Here is a 20,090-nt window from a genome sequence, read left to right on the forward strand (position 1 = left end):
TGTTCACTAGTCACATCTCCAGCAGCTTTGGCAGACTTGTGTGATTATTATTAACTCATAATCGCTACTTCTGGACTTTGTTGAGCTGCTGCCAGAATGGGAATTTTCTTTATCAATGGAATTTCATCAGCTGGGTTTGTTTGCCATAACTTTGTTCGTCACATTTATAGACATGGTGATTTCAGTCCTACTAGTATAAACTGCAGCTACACCAATTTCAGGAGGGAAGTGGGACAAAAAAAATCACTCTCAAAATCCCCATTTTGTTCCTAGTATTCTGTCTGAAGAAACAGCATGTCTAATAAGAAACCAGATTGCAACTGGAGTCTGGCACAAGACATACAGAGATACTCCAGACAGACTTAACAGTCAGCTTGACAAAGTAATGAACTTATCAGGTAAAGGAAATCATCATGGCCAGGCCGGTGATAGAAAGTAACTAATACTCCATCTGTAGCATCAAGGAATTAAGGATTTAAAATACTACAAGAAAGCAGACTTGAAACATTAGCGAAAAAAATGTATGCAGAAGTGCAGACATTAGCAACATCTAAGGGCTTGAAAAACGAAAATAAAATGCTAGAAATGTTTCATATTGGCCTCGAATGAATAAAAGCCTCAAGTGAAGTGGTCAAGGCTTGTTGCATATGGTAAAAACACAGGCTAAGCCAAGCAAACAGTCTCAGGCAAAGGGCACCGAAGCAATTATCTCCCTAGAGAAAAACAGGCATGTGTTTGTTTATCCTGGCTATGCAATTATATGTCCTTGTCCGACACCAGCAGTGCTGAGCTCTCTCTGGGGTCACTTACCTTCCTGTAGTCTGGAGGAGCCCCATATGCCCCTGTCTCTCCTCAACATGGATGTCTACCAGCTTGAGCAGTCAGCCCCTGAGCAGGCACAATCCCTCTTGTGTCTGCTAAATCCTGGTACAGAAAAACATGTCTGCTTATAGCAGTGATATTGGAGGAGATCCCGGGAATCATGCAGGTAGAATCATTCTGCAGGGACACAGTTGCACGAGAAAGTGCCTTTTAATGCCACACCAGTTTAAATCACTCCTTCCTTTCAACCCAAACACTCTCTCACCCAAGCGCTGTTCCCTCAAGCACAACCCATCCTGCTGGTAGGTGGGGATTGCCAAGGACCAGGTCACAGAAATCATCAGTCTTAAATAAAATCCAGCAACAACTTGTTGCTGTTTAGAAAAGCCACCAATGAATCGAAAAGCCTAACTCAGAGGATTCCCCGCTTGGCCCAGGGAGAAGATGAAACTCTGCAGTTTAGAGGTAGGAGGGAGCAGCTAGAGCAGGGGTAGACATTGCTGCCAAAGTTATTGCCAAAGTTATCCTCAAACTGTGACTGGTGTTTTCACATTCTTCAAAATGAGGGAAGGAAGGGTCACAGTGTCTCAGACAGGCAACAGCTAGAATCAGTTGGGAGAGCTGAGCCCCAACCCAAAGCTTAAATGAACCAATTCACGAATTCACTGCCCAACAGCACTGATGCCTTTTTTACGGCCTGAGAGTCCATGCGTGATCTGTACAAGATACTTCAGAGGCCAGACAAATGTAACTAGTTAGTAGATCAGTTATAGAAATGTGAAATGCTATCATCTTGTTAATGTTAGCAATTAACTATTCCATTTACCTGGGAAGATGGAGGTTGGAGCCATTGGCGTAGGAGGCTCCGATCCAATGCAGTACGACCCATTGCCGCATTTGTGGGGCCAGGACCACAGTGTGCTGGTCAGACAAGAGGCACAGAAAACAAAATTGCCTGCATGGTCCCAAGTGGTTGCTGGGGACAAACTATTATTGCCAGAATGCAGGATGTGAGAACACGGGAAGTTACCATGCTGTATTGAGCTGGCACTTCAGTGTGCCCCTAGTGCGACAGAGCCTCCTGACACTGCCGATTTGAAGACTTCTTCAGCTAGTTTGGGTTTCTCACTCTCCTGAAGGAGATATTAGAGTGGTGAGATTCAGTGTCTAATTAGGTCCTTGTAGTAAGGTTGTTTCCTCTGTAATCACTCAGAAGGATTACCAGTGCTTTCTCTTTTTTACTCAGATTTTTAATTCTTTCACCCTCATCTTCTCTCCAAAGCCCTGAGTCTCCCAGTCCACTAAATGATAGTTGCAAAAATCTTTGACATTCACTTCAAGGACATTTCTTTTCACCTGCTTTGCCTTTCATTTTGACAAGCTCTTCTAGTGATATTTACAGCAACTAATGAATTAACTCACAGCTGGGACACTTGGTAGTCCAGCACTGCTTTAAATCTTGATCAGCTGGTTGAATTTTTAGATCTCATGCAGTGACTAAGTCCAAGCTGCCCTGTCACACACCAAGCCCAGGGGGTGGTTCCCAAGGACACGGCACAGCTGTCACGTGCAGTACAGACGAGTTAAGCATGCTGGGGGACTCCACCTCCCCAGTATGTACACAATACAGCGTTTTATCCAAAAGAAATAGTTTAGTTTACCGCAAAAGTTACTGGGAGAGCTGGAAGAGAGAGGGAGAGTCTTACTAATTTAACCTAAAGTGGAAAATGATGCAATGTAACATGCACCACATTACACAAGCAATTTACACAAGTGAAACCACACAAATGCACCTTTCTCTACCTTTTTCCAGATCCTCTTTTCTGTTTCTAGTTTCTGAGTACATCCTTAGAAATGAACAAAAGCCCAGAGTTTCAGAAGATCCTTATTCAATATACTACATAAAAGTACTCTGATTCATATGAATTCTTCCCTCTCAAATCCCACTACTACTTACAGGGTCCATAAATATAAATAGAAAAGTGGAATTTGTGTCCTCAAGCTTGAAAACACACCACTCTTTTATTTTCCTAAGTTTAGGCCAAAATGCCAATATGCACGAAAGTTCTTCAGCTGACAGAAGACTTAAAACAAAACAGGAAGTTATTAATATCAGAGACTCAACTGACTTGAGAGTCAAACAATATAAAATAGAAGGTGTCTCCTCTTTTTCCTGTTTACCTCTTCTTATTTTGGAACACAGGGGAGACGAGGAATTAAAGAGTTTCCCAATTGCAGTTTTGTGCTACAAGCCAGGCTACTTGAACTGGCAGTAAAGATGTGGCATCTCTCTCCTGAAGATTTTAGAGCTTTTGCCGTATGTTTAAACAAATGTGCAACATCTTACGAAATTACAGGGTGGAAGATGACAAAATAATGCACTGCAAAGGCACGCAGGAGTTCAGGCAAAGTGAGCAACTCACCATAAATGAAACTACAGGGGAGGGAAATAGACTGGCTTTGCTATAATTATCTTAGGGAAACGCTCGAACTAACGAACTTTCTCCTGAGAACGTGTCGTTTGAGTTTTCATTAGCACAGGTCATTAGGACTCTGGTTCCGTGTCACGTTTGAATGATGGTTTATCAACGGAGAATCAAATTACTTGCGGCGTCCTGGGAGGAAGCTCGAGGTTGATGGAAAAATGCCATGCCTGCCTGCTAAGCAGCGCCCGGTGCAGAAATCAGCAGAACTTGCTGGACTCGTGGCTGAGCCCCATCAAATTAGGGCAGCTCATGCCGGAGAGCACCTAGGCCTCCTGTTGTCGCTGTCAGGGAAACACCAGAATTCCTTTCAAACAGGGATGACTTGAGAAAGCGACTCTTCTGGAAGGGAATTTGACACTGCTGCTCCCTGAAAGCTCAGACTGAGCCCAGAGCCCCGCGCTGAGAGCATGCAGTGAGGACGACGGCCGCGAGACAACCCACCTGCCCACGCGCTGGTTGGCTGCTTGAGCTTCCCTGCACCTCCCTATTTTATACAGAAATGCTCAGTGTCGGCACTGGCACTGGGCAGAAAATTAGAGACAAAACTCCAAACTGTTTATTTGCTCAGACTTAAAATTGGGCAGATGATACTTTCTAGTATAACTTGGCTTTTAAAGAGGCAAAACAAAAGAAAGCGTAAAACATGTAACCCTGATACCAGCTCCCTTAGAAAGGTTTTCGTTCTCTTACAGAAACAGGAGATTATGTGAAGATTCATCTGCTCTGGTTTTTACTCTTTTAGAGTTAATCTTCTATTGCGCTTTGGGTATGTTTCCTTTTTCCCCTCCTGTCTTGCTAAGCTGTTCACAGCAAGGTGAAATAAATTCACGGAACCAGATTGTCGCCACAGAGCCCTACACCTTTCCAGCTTACACCCGGGAAACACTGACTATTCTTGGAGGAAACCTACACAGGAGGGGGGAAAAAAAAGAAGACGTGCATCATCTCTTCTCTCCTTGACAAGGCTTATGCTGCAAATGCAGGAGAAGAGCTGTGCCGTATTCCTTCCCCAATGCACAGAGAGACAGCTAAGCACGCTTACCACTTCTTTAAATAAGAGGACTCCTCCTCATGCCCGAACGCCACCGACGTTGCAGATGTCAGAACACAAGGGAAAATAAAGCACCACAGATTTCATCACTACTTCAGGGAAATCTGCTGCAGGCGACTCGCAGAGCCCTGCAGCTCTGCCAAGATTTGTTACCTACAGCGTCGACGTGAGCGGCATATTCCTTACGGGAAGCTGCGGCAGTCAATCGTCCCCTGAAATGGCATTTCGTCTCCTGTGTGGCCACTTCGGCAGCTGCCAGGTACCGGGAGGTGGGGCAGGTTGTGGGTGTCAAGCCAGACACATCTGCGATCGCTGCTACAGTTGTTCCTGGACTCCTTCATCTCCCTAAGCTTCATCCCTCTGAGGGAGGAAAACGCTGTTCTCATTTTGTCAAGTGTGATCACTTGGAAAAATAGTTCAGAACAGTTTTTATGTTTTAACCAAGGAATGTGATGGGCAGGTGAAAAGGGGGAGAGTGAAGGGAAAGCGTTGTACAGAATATATTAGAAAGATTTACAGCAGAACATTAGCTCTCCATATAGTTAAGGTCGAACATTAGTTTGCATTTAAAAGTCAGCTATGCTAAGTGCTCTGAAGGATTCCCTTTGCTGTCCAAGGTGTACAGTCAAAAGATGAAGCAGAGGGAACCTACTCAGGGCCTTATGTGGCTCTCTCCAAAACTATGCTGAATGCCTCATGGCCTTTGAAATATTAATCCTATGAGCCTTAGGGGTATGGAAGTGAGTCCTGTTCTTCCTTCAAGAACGAAGGGCAAAAGGTAGAGGGATTTTGAGCAACTTGCCCAAGGGAGTCATTGGCAAAGCAGAAACCTGACCCTAGATCATCACCTGAGCCACCAGACACACCCTTTGCTCCCCCAAAATGTGAGAAAAGCAGAAACAAAGCCAAAGCCCTAACACGGTGGTTTAAGTCATTTGAGAGTCCTTGCTGCAGCCTCCCACAGAGAAATCACCGTACAGCCCTGGCTGGTTTCGCAGCTACCATGTTACCTTTCCCCTTTCAGGTTTCCCCTTGCATCTCAACATAAATTGGCAGCCGCCCGAAGCAGAAGCTGCCTAACTTTCCCTGTTAGTTTGCATGCAGCCTGCAGCATAACGCGGTATCTCGCCATTGGCTTGCGAGTCAAATTACTTAATGCCACTTGCGTCAGCCTTGTGAGACCTTTCCACCTCTGTGAGCAGCTGACAGAAGCAATGTATGTGTGCAAAAGCCATCTGTGCACACCAGGCAGTTTTTACCATCTCTGCTCACTCTGAGATTTTTGACTTCAGTGGGATTATTTAGGCTGCAAGCAACAGCTCTTGAGAGTGACGAGAATCTGGCTAGTGAGGTCAAAACCATCCTGAAAGACCTGAATGCAGCAGAGATTGCTTTATAGGAAGGAAGCCCTGCAAACAAATTGTTTATGAAAACTGTAGCGTCCAAACTGTTGCTGTGAAGGGTTATGCAGTGGAGATGTGAGATTTCTTCCTGCTCCAGTGCTGCCTATTCCTGTATATCCCTTCTCTCCCTCCCCAGGCTTAGGTCTGAATATACTGATGTATACTGTTCCTGAAGAGTCCTGGGAGAAAATCTAGACAGTAAAGATCTGTTTCAAAGCAGATCTTCAAACATCTGTTTGTACTTATTGCACAAATATTTAACACACTGCAGCACATAGCTGCCTGTAGCTTCAAGGCAAACACAAATGCTAAGAGGTATTAAACACACTCAGACATAAACAAGATAGCCTGGAATAGCTTATCGGTGAGGTGGTAATGGCTGGGAAAAGGCTCATTGCATATTTAAGGCCCAGTCCTTTCCCCACTCTTTCTTCCCCCCATCCCTACATGGTGCCTTCTGGCCTGAGAACATTGCAGAGACCAGAACCAGTCCTTCCCAGCACGGGCTCCTGCTCCTGCAGTGGCCCCTATCTGCTATTGCACCCAAGAAAAGCTGAGTCACCAGGGTGCAAGGACAGTCTCTGGAGCTATGGGTGGAGGAAGGAGAGGAACTTAAATGACAGCTCCATTCCTGACAGCAGTGCCATCTCCTGCAGCAGGTTATTCCTAAAGCAGAAGGAGGATTACGGCTAAAGGGTAAGGGGTAATTTCCCTGGCATCAGAGGCCGTTAGCTGGTCACTCAGTAGCGTGATTGGAGCTCAGATTAGTATTTGTTTAGGAAATGGATGCACAGATGAACGCATTATCACTAGCTGTTGCTTGATACCACTTTACTGCCAAAGGGTACTGCTTCTGGAGCAGAATCTCCAGAAGGAAACTTGTACCATTGCCTGAGAGAGAGGTTGCATGATTGTTTAAGCTGGTAGAAGTTGGTTGTCACTTAATCCCATGCTCTTCTGCTACACAATGCGAAAGCTATTTGGCTGGTTGAAATCCCTGAATCATCTTCTATTTGGATCAACTGATTGCCAGTCCTGGTGAAAAGAGGGGGCAGAAACATGAGACTGAAGATATAAGGACATACAGCATGGCAGCAGTCATGATTTTGATGGGCTTCAAGCATTATGGACAACATCTCAGTATCGCTAGTTAACAGCCTTTTATTTAGTGTAATCCCACCTCCTTGGAGATTTCAGCTAAAATGCAAATTGGAGCAGCTCTACCCTGGACATATGTTGTCTTCAGCCAACTCTGCTGTAGGGACAGTAATCTTTGCCAGCAGAGCAGTAATAAACAGCTGGGCCGGTCACCTTTTCAATCCGCTCAGTATGATTTGCTAGAGCTCATTTGTCAGAGCCCTAAATCACAATACAAACACTTAACTGCCTGAAATGGATATACCTAGACCACATAACCAGCAAATTCTCTGGAAAAAAGTGCAGACTGGTCCAATAAATAGTGCTTCCTCCAGGACAGCTAACGTTGGTTCTCCAAGCAAAATAGTTGCACCAACAAAAGATCTTTTATACCAATATTTCTGGTGGCACGGAAATGTCACTATATATTACATGGTAGTTACTATATCGCTAGAAGCTTCTAACGTAGACCTGCATTCAGTTCTGTGTTTCTGGACGTGAAGAGGGCTTTTCAGTCATGAGTTAATGTGACTGAGCCACCAGGAATTAAAGCTATGCCCTTCCTGCCTGTTGAGACATGGTGAAAGAAAGCAGCCACCTTAAATCAAAGGGTCCAGATTCAGGGAGGTTCTCAAGCTGGAAATCAGAAGGCAGTTTACAGATACTTTGATAACTTGAGTTTTTATCATTCCACAGGCCCCAGAGATCAGTTGGTGAGGGCTGAGTGAGTTTCCTCATATGGTATTTGAAGGCAAAGTCGATCTACATTTGCTTCCCAAAAGGCAAGCCCAGACAGCTACAGCAGGATATAAAAAGAGAAGATTACACCCAAGTTTTGCAGTGCTACTGTCTGAAAAGATACAATCAGTTTTATCGTTAGGAGCTTAAGAGTTAGGATTTTAAATCTGAGGTAGGCAGCTTTGAAGCACCAGTTTTGTCAAGAATATCCTATGCTTTGTCCTATCTTAAAAACTGAATTGTTTAGTTATTAAGAGAGATTAATGTAATCTCTGTACCTATGAAATTGGATTTTGAAACTGCTCACTCACTGCACTACTGAATCAAAGCTGTGCTCCAATTCATGTTGTTATGAATTATGGGTCACACCTTGCTTGAGCCAAGGGAGTGCTGGCATTGCAAATGCGACAAACTGCCTAGTGCGCTGCATGCGGACGAGCGTAGCCAGCAGAGCAAGGAAAGTTGTTATAACAGGAGTTACACAGGTGACAGAGCCAACCTCCTCCTGCGAGTGGCAGATAGTAAAATGAGGGACAACAACCACAAGCTGGAGCTTGGGAGGTTCCAACTAGATGTTAGAAAAAAAGGCCTTCACTAGGAGCGGATTGCCACACTGGTACCCAGAGAGGGGGAAATCTCCATCCTCGGAGGTTTTCAAGACTTGGCTAGACAAAGTCAAGGCTGACCTGACCTCATGTGATAGTCTTGTGTTAAGCAGGAGGCTGCACGAGCTTGGACTTTCAGTGTCTCTTCCAGCCAACATTTCTGTGATTCTGTGGTCTTCCTTGTGTGAAGGTGCAGAACACTGTTCAGTTCAGTGGATCTGCATCCTTCTATGCCAGCTAAGGAACTAGGCCTGTAGGCTGAAAATCCTGATGTTATAGGAACAATGTTTGAAAAACATTTTGAAAAATGCATTTGAAAACCTTTCTTCTGCTCAAGCATTCAGTTTTGGTATACTACAGACAGCTCTGGAAACAGAAATTGTCTCAATCATTTGTCTCCCCCTAGAACCAAAATCAAATACAGGATTTTTCTCAGCTGAGTACCACCATCTTCTCAGGAGATAAAAACCACTCAGTTGCTAAACACCAGAAAGTAAGTTTGCACAGTCCTTCATGTTTGCTGGCAGTACCAGTTCTCCAGGGCTACCCTACAACATCTTGTATGGGGTCACTGTGGCTGCAGTTTTGAATTCTACCAGGTCAGTCCAGGCTGAATGGAACCCTTTGGTTTCAGTACCCTCCCAAATCTTGCCCATTTATATGTAGACAACTGCGGTTACACAGGAGATGTGCACAACCTGAAATGCCAAGTTTCTACAGACAGCAAAAGGATCTCTTAATCTCAAGGAGGGAATTGGCTCTATGCCCTGCTCTGTGAGGACCAGACTGTAGCAAAACTCTGCAAGCTGGATGAAAAGTAGCTCCAAGACAAAGTGAAGGACTTTTGGCAATTGTATCCCTATGTTGTCCAGTGGCAGAAATACTCTGGGACATCTTCTGCTCCTTCCCTAGGAAGGGAAGTGCTATCAGAGGTGGGGACCCCTCACTATAGGCTCCCTGTAAGGTACCTCCTGGGAGTGCAGAGGCTGTCTCCGAGCTCCACACTGAGAAGGACTGGGACACAAGTGAGAAGTAAGGAGAAGGCTCTGCTGACCCTCCATCTGTCTCAGAAAACTGGGAAGCTAAGAAAAGCTGCCTTTGAAAACTGGGATGCCAAACTCAAAGCTGAGGCCGATTCTGGAAAATAGAGGGTGGCAAGGAAAGGCAAAACTGCTCTAGTGAGTGCTGCGTTCTTTCCCTCCCGCTCTTCCACCACAGGTTTTCCTTTTCTTGGCATACCCCGCTACCTTTCTAAGGAGGGTAATTTAAAATGAGTGTCATTATCCATGCATAGGGGGGAAAAAAAGCAAGCAAGGTTTCCTCTGCTGGTTTATTAAGCTGAAGGCTGCCAAGAAACTAACAGTGAAGGTTAAGAAATCTGAGCCCCTCCTCCATGCCGCCTCCTCCTTCGGCAGACAGAAGCGGTATGCTGTGCTCTCCTCCCAGCTCCCCCTCCGCCTGCAAAATGTGGCTCCCAGTCCTGTGAACATGGGCTAGCCAGGAGTGTTGACAGTCCTGTTGCTTCACTCAGAGGTAAACGAGAGAGGAGGAGATATCCCAGGGAAGGAGAAGTCGCTGTAGCATCAAGCATTTCTGCTTGTTGTCAGCTAACCCAGACCATGCCTCCTTGCAGCAGCTTCTGTTGCCTTGAGATTCCTGGCTATAACGGCTTTATTGCTGCTTCCACCATGGAGTATCCAGGCACACCACTCCACAGGCATTAAAGCAGGCTCCTTCCCTGCCAACAGAGGGACCATGAAGCATCCTCTGGTTATCTGAAGCGATTGCTCTCTCCAGGCCTTCGGTACCCCGAGCAAGAGACAAGCAACTCCAAGCCTCTAAGTTTTTGTTAGCCCCTTGCATCCAGCAGGTCCTTGGCCAAGCTCCCCTCTGCCCAGTAAATTCTTCATGCAGCAGTGGCCAGAGCTTCTGACAGCAATCCTTCCTGCAGTGTTCTGGCCCAGCACTGCTGCCCCTTGTGGGTACTGGGTAAAAAAAATGTAGGATTTTTAAAAAGGTCAGTTTTGCAGCTGCTGAAAATCAAAGTTGTTTTCTGTCTTTCTCAGAAGTGCCCTTGACTGCAGTGCCTTCAGAAGCACCCTGGCAGCAACAAGCTTGTTGCTAATGCCTGGTTGCTCCGGGGCAGTGGAGGAGCAGATGCTTGATATGGGGATAGAGGGAAAGAATAATAGGAGAAAGGCAGAGAGGGAAGAAGTTAAATGAGTGGGTTCCTGTGGTTGTAAGGCTTCTCATGATCTGGCATCTGGCAGGGATGCTGCAGAAATAAGGAGATGACTAGAGGGAATGCATTGCCTCTAATCCTTCTCACCTCTCTCCTGCCTGCTTCACTTGTGTACGGGGAGCTCTACACCCCAAATGCTGCAGGCACAGGCTATTTCACTGCCATCAGCTGACTACTTAGCACTGTTGGAGGAAGGGACAAAGATCTCATGTGTGTGTCCACTGCTTTCAGGCACGAAAAAATTTTTTGTATGTTATTTGGACCTTTTGCATAACAGTTTTAGGGACTGTTTGTACACAACTTGTTTTGTCTGGCTGGTTGTGTCTGAATTACTTGTTCAGTCTGTCTGCTTGTTTTCTCCAGTCTTAAGTACTTCCCCACTAATTGCTGTTACCTTGACGAAAAGCTTTATTTTTTGCACTTGGAACTGGTCACGACCTGAGAGCACCTGCACAAGCTGCCTTGATACCACCTCCAGGCTCTGAGGTGCCCTCGAGGCCAGAGTCAAGCCTAAAAGTGAAGTGCAGCCTTTGGGCTTCCCTCCACCCAACAGCATTCCAACGTCCATGCATCTGTGCAAGTCCTCTTAGCCTCAAACTAGGGCTCAGCGCAGTTCAGCACCCTGATGACTTGCTCCTGGCCACGGTATGTTTTCCTTACCTGGCAGTCTTTAGGGATGACAGCCCCACAACCTCTGCTGGCCTCCCAACTATGCTGACAGACCTAGTCAGTCTGCAGAGCTTTTGTAGTGGCAGGATCATGGTAGCTGTGATAGTCCTAAATAAAATAGATGGAAGAGACAAAAGGGATGGAGAAAGAGGTATCACGGAAGGAAGGTGCTGAGCACCTCAAGTTTTCTCAGGGCTTTATCAGCAGTAAGTATTGAGCCTTGCTGGGAGGTGCTGCAATTAGAAAGCCCACCAGCATGTAGTGCACTTCCCACTGACAGGGTGGCTGGGATGAGGGCCAGGGGAGTTGCTACAAGGTCTGTGCTGTAGGTGTACTATAGAGCCTGAGTATTCCCACTGCTGGGAAATGAGAAAACTGTATATGTACATATAGCCTGTACATGGTCTTACTGGGATCTGAACATCTGCTACTGTTTAAGACAACTCAGTTCTGACCTACCTACAGAGAAGATCTTGGGTATCCTTTTTAAAGCAGTGGATAGGTCAGAATGCAAATAGGCTACTAGGAGAAAGCATAAGTGAGCATGTATATTTGTTACAGTTGGCTCTACATGCTTGTGTGCTACTGTCCTGCCCAGATCCATCTGTTGTTTCTTACAGTGAAAACTCCTTGGAGTAGGCACCATTTAGTTCTTCTCTATTTAGTGTCCAAGGCACCAGTTATGAGTATTGGCTCCTGGGCCCAGTAACAATAACAACGATAATAATACTTCAATATTAAGCAAGATACTAAAATCCTTATGCTAAAATATCTGGTTGTATTATTCATAAAAGCCATTCATATTTTTGTAGAATTATTACTTAATGCAATTCTCTATTTATATATATATAATATACATAATATAGCAGTAGCTTTGTATTGATAAGGGTTCTAGAGTGAATAGCTAAATTGTATATGCTGTCAGCAATGTAATGTCAAATATATGAATTGAAAACACAACCAACAACATTGTCTAAACACTGTAAAATATACAAAGTTCTTGATTCTGACTAAGGTTGCTACTTAGATATTTCTGACATGTAATTAGACAAATGCCAGCATTCCTAACACAAACCATCCTGCAGTGAGCATGCTCTAGAATGCTAAGAGCAAAATAGAATAGTGCATGGGAATCCTGAGGAGTTAGGAGTTACTCCCACATTAGGTACTATTTCTATAATGAGCTGTATTCCCAGTTTATCTATTTTTATTATGCCAATTTATTGCATATTATGTATTAGAAATGTTCACTGTGGTTACAAACTCATTTTTGTAGGTGCTACATGAACCAGTCATGAGACAGTCCCTGCTCCTGCAAGCTCCAGTTCAGCATCACAGTGACCTGGAAGCAGAAGATAGAAGATATGTAGAGTGGGGAGAAGGAGTAAGACTGATCTGTCCAGCAAACAGCGCATTTTTTGAGAATGGGCAAAATCTTGTTTTTCAGGGAGAAAATTGTATAACAAGAAAGCGCATATGGGTTATGCATATATCTCAATTTTATTTTATTTAGGGTAGTTGCTTAAGAAAGGAGACAGATAAGCAGCCTAGGAAATTTCTGTCCTCTCCATCTAGAGAACCAGTGCGTCTGGTGGCCATATTCCTCTACAGTGACCTGCCAAATGTAAACTTAAAAGAAGTCTGATGTGGAAAAGAGAGGGCAGCTTGATCTCTGCACCTACTCCAGCTTAAGCCCTCTGTTCCCACTGTCATCACACCAGTGGCTGGGCTGTGATCTTCTTGTCCTCTGAAAATGGTGCTAGAAGATCTAACACTTGCAGACTCACTGAAAACCTCAGATGGGACAGTAAAATCCCCAATGCCTCAGGAGATCAGAACATTAACTCGTATTTGCCAAGGAGATTTAGGTGTTCAGGAGCCTGAAAGTGTGTGGAAATCTCAAGTCAATGAATCTGCTTTGAAAACAGGGCCTGGCCATTGAGGTAGAAAGCCACAAAGGACTTTGGGACATACCTGCGCCACACAAAATGAGCTGCTGGCCTGCAAAGCGGCAGCTGCCTCTGGAGCACAATGCAGCCAGGTCGATCAGGGCCTGCCTGAACAAGCTTTGCTCTTTATCTGGCCATAATCTCATGCTAATGCAAATATCCTGCCCTTCCTACCCTCATGAGTAGCTCTGCGCTGCACTGCGTGGCAACAGGAGCTTGTGGCTGTGCCAGCTTGGAGATCTCTGCGTCAGTGTGGGCACATCTACGGGTACTGCATAAGCCACCTGATCCGTTTGGGGGCCAGAGCCTTTCTTTTCTCCAGAGTTGTTTGGAAGTTAAAGAGCTTTGACTCTTTAACAGAGGGGCAAGCAAGAAAATTAAAATAGTTTTAAATACAGTGAGGAGGAGAAGGCAGATGAGATACAAGCAGAGGTGAGATCTGACCTTGGAATCTGAAGGTCTAAGGCACCAGGAAATCAATGAAGGGACTTGTTATGTGTACTGGTAAAGTGTCGTGGTATGTATCTTGGTAATATGGCAATGAGAAACCTCATACTGCTGCTTCAGCAAACAGTGCATATGTAACATAGCATTGTGAAATCTTTGTACACTAATACGATTATGAGAGGAAACTGGTAAATGAGAAAGTTGGTCATATTTTTGAATATACTCTCTTCTTTGAGAAATAATGTTGACACAGCCAGAACAGCCCTGATACATCCAACTCTCACGCACAAGTTCTCATTCCTATGCTTTAATAATACTAATGAACTATGAGGGAAGGTAAATAGTCTTCATTCCACATCTCCGAGGATAATAAGAATGAAGAGATTTCAAGCACTGGTAATGACTTGTAGAGCTACACATGGCTTAAAACATTGCGCATGAGCCAAGAAATATCCCTCAAGGCTGCGATCAAAACCAGCTTTTGGCTCTGCACTGTGAACAGAAATTTTATTTGATCAACAGAATTAATGCAACAGACATGCCACTTAGACTCTGGAAGCTTGTTTGCAAGTGGGCACCCCTTACTGCTGTTAAAGCCTCTTGCACAGCAAAGCTTTGGGCTTGTGAAACTGCAGCTTTTGGTAGCAGCATCAGGTTAATCACGGTAACTCTTGCGCGATGTCTTAGGTTCTCTGTCCCTTTGTTTGCTTAGAAGTTTGCGTTACTTTTCGTGGGGAGATAGGAGAGATCTGACAGCGGAAAAAAAATAATCATCTGTCTTTTTATGAGTAGATGTTGCTTTGGGAGAATGAAATCAATTGAACTGGCTTTTTTTAAGAGGCTCAGAATTCTACTTTCAGTGACTGCACTCAGTGCCATACAAGTGTAAAGGCAATCTCTGGCCAACAAGCTCTACAGTCTACAAAGAAATCAGATCTCCCTCCTCTACAAAAAACCCCACCTGCCACCAAAACAGAGGCAGTGAAAAAAGGGATGTTTTAAAAATTATTTTTAACAGAGCTTCTCAGAAAATGACAGACCTTCTCAGTGTATTTTAGATTTTTGTTGTTGAAAGGTGAAACATCAGCAAAATTACAAGTTGAAATATGGAAAACTTAAAGGTCTATTATTCATATTTATATATACCATTGTAAGTCTGCTTTTTGCTGGTATCACTAAGGAAAAAGAAGCATCTGGAGAAGAGAGATGGTTGTTAAGAGCAGAAAGCCATTTTCAACAAGCAACAAGCTATATCAGTTCCTAGAAAACCAAGGAATGATACTAGTCTTGAATACCACATACTGAACCTTATCTGACCAATTATTTAGGGGCATACATATACTTAGCATTTCAATGCTGATGGCTTTGTGATCTGGCAAAATAGAACATCATTCATACCTGGGAATAAGATTAAAGAAAACCTCACAGGCTCATGGTCAGTGAAGAGAAACCAATGGGGTATGGAGACCATTATCTATGCCAGAGAAAAAAAGATGAGACACAAGAGCTAAGCTGCAAAAGAGACCTGAGCTGCCTGAGACCCCTGGGAGAGAAGAAGGAATTTCAAGCCAACATGCCAGAGCAAGGGCTTCTAGAACCCAGAGAAGCAACAGGTTCCTTGAGCAGGCCATGATTAAAGGAGGAGGCCAGAATATAGTAAAACTAAGCAATCTAGAAACAGACATATTTTAGGTGTAGCAAACTAGGCACCTGAAGTCCTACATAAGCACAGAAATAAGCAGCCAGAAATGTGATGGTTCTGGCCACCATGAAAAGTAATGTTTTTTTTCTCCCAAATATTGTCTTTTTTTTAAAAAAAAAAAAAAAAAAAAAAGCTTTTTTAAATAGAAAAGCACTAACAACAGATTTTTTTAATGACGATTGGGGCAACTCAAGGATTTTATAGTGGATTTTAGAGTCTGTGACTGTCCAGTTCAAATCTTCTGTATACTATTGATCAAAAAGATAGCTTTTTAAGTACTTTTTAAGAGAGAAGATACTACAACAAAGTAAGGAGAGAGCAAACATGGGAACATGCAAAGCAAGCACTTTGTCCACTGTTGCCTCCAGGCTTTATGTTTGATAGAAACAAAACAAACCATCCTCAAGAAAATAGTACGTTTATTTCTATTGAAAACTGCATAGCCAAACATCTTAACTAAGGTCACACAGTGCAGGGAGTGTAACAACAGTCTACATCCTTGTCATACGGCAAAGGTGAACATCTGCTGTCTGCAGAGTGGCTTTGGTTGGGCAGAGACACATTTTCTGTCTAGATGAGACGGAGATCATTGAATCATTGAACAACTGCTATGCCTGATCTCTACTTAAAAACCACGTTAGTATCTGTGTAGACTAGTAGTGTCAGCGGGTGGTAGACTCCAACCAGGACATAATGACAGTGAGCCCTGGAGAAAGAGTGAAGGGGCCACCACTTTCAAGGAACAACTGTATGAAGTAGTTAAACCCCATAAGAAGAGTTGGCACCTACTACTGCGAACAAAAAGTTCATTTGTCATTACAGTCAAGTCCGAGGAAAGGTTTGCATCACCCGGAGGCACATGTAGATTTTGGACAAGTGGGGGAGCTCAGTCGTGTTCACACTGTGTCCTTCGTCTTCAATAACCCACAGAGCTGGTGATCAAGTTACCACAAAGGCAAGCACCAGTATTTCACACCTCCTGCACTTCCTCGCCTGCACACTCCGAAGGGACAGGGCAGCACCGGCCACATCCATTCGCCTTTGTAACCATGAGGCTGTGTCCCCACTCCAGGGCCATAGATCATTTGAGATCAGGTGTTGATCAGGTCAACTCTAGTAGCAGAAGATCACAAAGGTACCTCAAAGTCATGGCCCATCTCTTGCAGCAAAGGTAGCCCTGGAAGCAGAGGCTTCCTCTGTCGTTCATGAGACCCGCTAAGAAGTGACAGGCAGGCTGGCCCTCTCCAGAGCACACTGGCCGCTGAAAGACACCACAGGTAGGGCCATGGTTATTTCTAGCCCTTCAGTAAAACGGAATCCCCTTGCTAAAACTTGGTTTTTTACGGAAGCGCTGCATGCCCCCCCCCCATCCTCCAGAGCCCCTGGCTGACAAAGGATGCTGGGGGGGAGGCAAGGGCCCAGCTACAGCACGCTGGCTCCGCGGCACAGCAAACATCTGATCCCTGGGGAGAGCTGGGAAGCAGCACCAGTCCTGCAGCAAACAGCCCCATCCAGCCCAGCTGTGCAACATGACTAAACAGATCCGCGCAGGCAGGCAGATCCATGCAGACTGCGAGAGCAAATCAAATACACAGCATGTTGCAGGCTGGCAATCTCATTCTCTCTTTTTTTTAATATATTTCAGTGGAGGCTCAAGCTTCTCATTTATTTGAACAACACTTCCAAAGGGAGGAAACGTTGGAAGAAACTGCTGCCTCATTGAGGCGTCTCACCATGTCCCACACTGCAGCTCAGAAGCTGCCTATTTCCCTAAAAATGAGCAGAGCTCATGCCTTTGAAGAAGGACGGAGAGGAGGAGTCTCCCGTGCAGGGAGAAGGCAGGCAGAGGTAGGACACCCTGGGGCAGAGAGCAGCTCTGCGGCTTGTGTAACTTGCCAGGGTAGAGAATTGCTCTGACAAGTTGCACAGGCTTTTACGGCAGCTAGGGAGTTTGAGCCTATTAAAAAAAAAGTATCAACAACTGAATCACATGCCTGGATCACATGGCAGCAAGGGCAACGCACCGTAGCAAATGTTGATGGTTTTTTTCCGTTTTGTTTGTTTTCTAATATGAAAAGGGGAGGGAGGAGTGAAACTTGGGTGGGGAGAGCTCGGGCTCCCTGCGAGGGCGACAAGCAGCTCCGCAGCAGCTCCTGCCCTGTTTTCTCTTTCCCTCCGCCGCACAGGGCTCTCCAGGTGGTCCAGGACTTCAGAGACGCCGGGTCGTGCTGGAGCGCGGCCCGCCTCTGACCACGGGTCTCATCAGCTGCGCTGAGCGGGTTAAAGGCAGGAGTGCTGGCGCAGCGCCCGGCCCAACCGCGAGCGCGGGCAGCGGGGCTCCGCGCAGCTCGTAGCTACGACTGGCCGGCCACCGGCGGGAGCGGGGCTGGGCCGGCTTTGGGGAAAAAAAAAAAAAAAAAAAAAAAAAAAGCTGGAGCTATCAGGAGCGGGAGGTGTCGGGAATCCACCGCGGGAGGAGATGCTGGAAGGAAGCGTGTCCAGTGAGTCAGGGCGGCGCGCTGCGCCTGCGCGGCCCTTCTCGCCTTCCTGCACCCGGGAGGACGGGCTTGCCGAGGAGGCGGCAGCAGCCGGCAGGGCTCCGCCGACACCTGCCCCTCACAAGCGCTGCTGGGAAAGAAATCCTCCTCGGCTCTTGCGTGCCTGGGCTGCGGGTGAGCCCTGCGGTCCTCCCTGCAGCGCAAGGTCTCGCCGATGGGGCTGCGTCGAAACCACATCACTCGCTGCCTGGCCGGATTTTACTGGTCAAGGTATTTTTTTTCGAAGACAGGTGTCCTTTCGAAACCCTATGGTCTGAAAGTTTCTCAAAGTGAAACATTTTTGTTTTAACTGACAGAAACACTTCGGGTTTTGTACCATTCTGTCTCCACCTCTCCTCATTTTCTATTGTGGCTGCGACCCCAGAGACTCAAATCAACAAACAAATCAGTTTGTTTTGGAAATTTTCAGACAAGCCCCCTACCACCTCCTTACCCACTCCTCTCAAGCAGTATGAGTCACAGAACTGCAAGTTTTACACCTGCGCTGCTCTGCATTTTAATAGTCCCGTCCATTTTAGACACATATTGCTGCAGTGGGTTACGGAGTAAAAACCAGGGAGGTCCTGCAAACTGCCCAACTGCCTCCTTCACTGCTGGGCGCACAGCGAAACGGCCGCAGGAGAGCAAAGCTCTGCTGCGGGTCGCACCGACGCAGACGTCCTCAGGTGGATGCAGCTTCTCCTGGCCGAGCCGAGCTTCCCCAAGCATCGCATGGGAACGAGCTCCGCTAGCAAACGGCATGTGGCCGGGGCTGGATGAGCTCCACGGGTCCGGCAACTGCCTCCTCACCCCCGACCCGCTCAGCGCTGCCAGCAGACGGCTGCACTGCGCGCTTGGCTCAGCTCTTTCATTTTAACTACTCCAGTGCAATTAAAGCAGCAGAGGCTCAAATGTGGTTATGGTGATGCTGTTATAAAAGTGCAGGAAGGGAAAGGAGTTTTAACAGTGTACAGCTTCTTTGCACCAGCATAACTGTTCATCCTGGTGTTATCAGTATCTTTGTAAAAAAAATAGATTATAGCCCTAATTAGTCCAATTCCTGCATAGACATTGTGGAGAGATGACACCTTAGCACTAGGTGTGGTGACTGGGAGAATTTGGATCTTGCAAAGTATCCTTTGGTTTAGAGAAACTAGAATTGTAAAGGAAAATACTGTTTTCATTTAAAAGGTAGCTTGCTCTAAAGAATGCTGTTTTCTACCACAAGAGGATACAAGATGGAAGGGATATGAACCTAATAACCCACCTGGAAATACTTTGTACAAGAAAGCAGTTCAGCGAGTTTGGGGCTTATGCCAAAGAATTATCAGGGAGGCCTTGCTTGATATGATTTGAGTTTGTGGGCAGCTTTTACAGCCTAGCAGGATTTCCCAAAGCTGAGGTACTTTTCAGTTGCCCTGCATGTGCCTGGCCCTCATTGCAGTCCTGGCTGCTGGCCAAAGTGATTCTGCCTGTGAGAGAGTGAACAAGTGAGGAGCATTACAACTCAGAGGAAGCAAGTTCTTGCTCATGGAGGACTCTGGGGACACAAGATGGGACCAAAAAAAAAAAAAAAAAAAAAAAAAGTGAAGACAGAAATGTATCAAAATGAGGGAGCTGGTAAGGAAAAGGCATGATTTTGCAAATTTGGACTATTTAGCACATGGGCTGCAGAGTATGGAACAACTTGTATACAGCAATGGGAGAACCTGGGAACAGAAGACTATTAGAGGCTTCCTGCAAGATCTGCGTGTATCTAGAGCTCTGAGTTGAGCCCTGGTCGGCAAAGCTTTAGCCTGAATATTGAACAGAGTGGCTTCCTGTGGCTTCTTCACAGCTGTGTCTCCACTCCTAATCCTCCATAGTCAGAAGTGATCATATGGCCTCAAGAACCAGCACATGATGTTAGAAAATTGAGTATTTTCAGAATTCTGTGGCAGAGCCTCTACTTTGCTCTCTTAAAGAGAATATAATGGAAAAACAATTTAATGAAAAGAAAAAGATGTAAAAATTAAATGCCATTTTCAAATTAGAAAGGACTATTAGAAAAACCATCCGATCTCATGCAGAACAGGACAATTGAAGTCTGACATCCATGCAGCCTCCTGGTAGCATTTCCAAATGAAGATTTATGGATTTTTGAGCAATCTTGTTTTGGAGAAAAAAAGAAAGGAAAAAAGAAAAACAGAAAAGTAAGTTCCATGGAAAGCTGCCATTCTTCATTGAATCAAAAATATAAATTCTTGGAAATTTACCAACCAGGCATTTTTGTGTGGAAAACACTAATTCTTCAGTTTGGGCA

General features: G+C 45.4%; 1 long non-coding RNA gene across 2 annotated transcripts in view; it reads right to left on the reverse strand.

Annotated features, from left to right (window-relative positions):
* Nucleotides 1-20,090, reverse strand: part of LOC134135597 (uncharacterized) — a 71,089-nt gene that overhangs the window by 12,837 nt on the left and 38,162 nt on the right. The window contains exon 2 of one of the 2 annotated variants that reach the window (XR_009957317.1): nt 15,654-16,512. The exons of the other annotated variant lie outside the window; for it this stretch is intronic. This is a non-coding gene — a long non-coding RNA (uncharacterized LOC134135597). Of the gene's footprint in view, nt 1-15,653; nt 16,513-20,090 lie in introns of those variants that run through there. 2 annotated transcript variants of the gene reach the window in all.

The sequence above is a fragment of the Rhea pennata genome, chromosome 1 (assembly GCF_028389875.1).
Source record: "Rhea pennata isolate bPtePen1 chromosome 1, bPtePen1.pri, whole genome shotgun sequence".
Classification (NCBI taxonomy): Eukaryota; Metazoa; Chordata; class Aves; order Rheiformes; family Rheidae; genus Rhea; species Rhea pennata.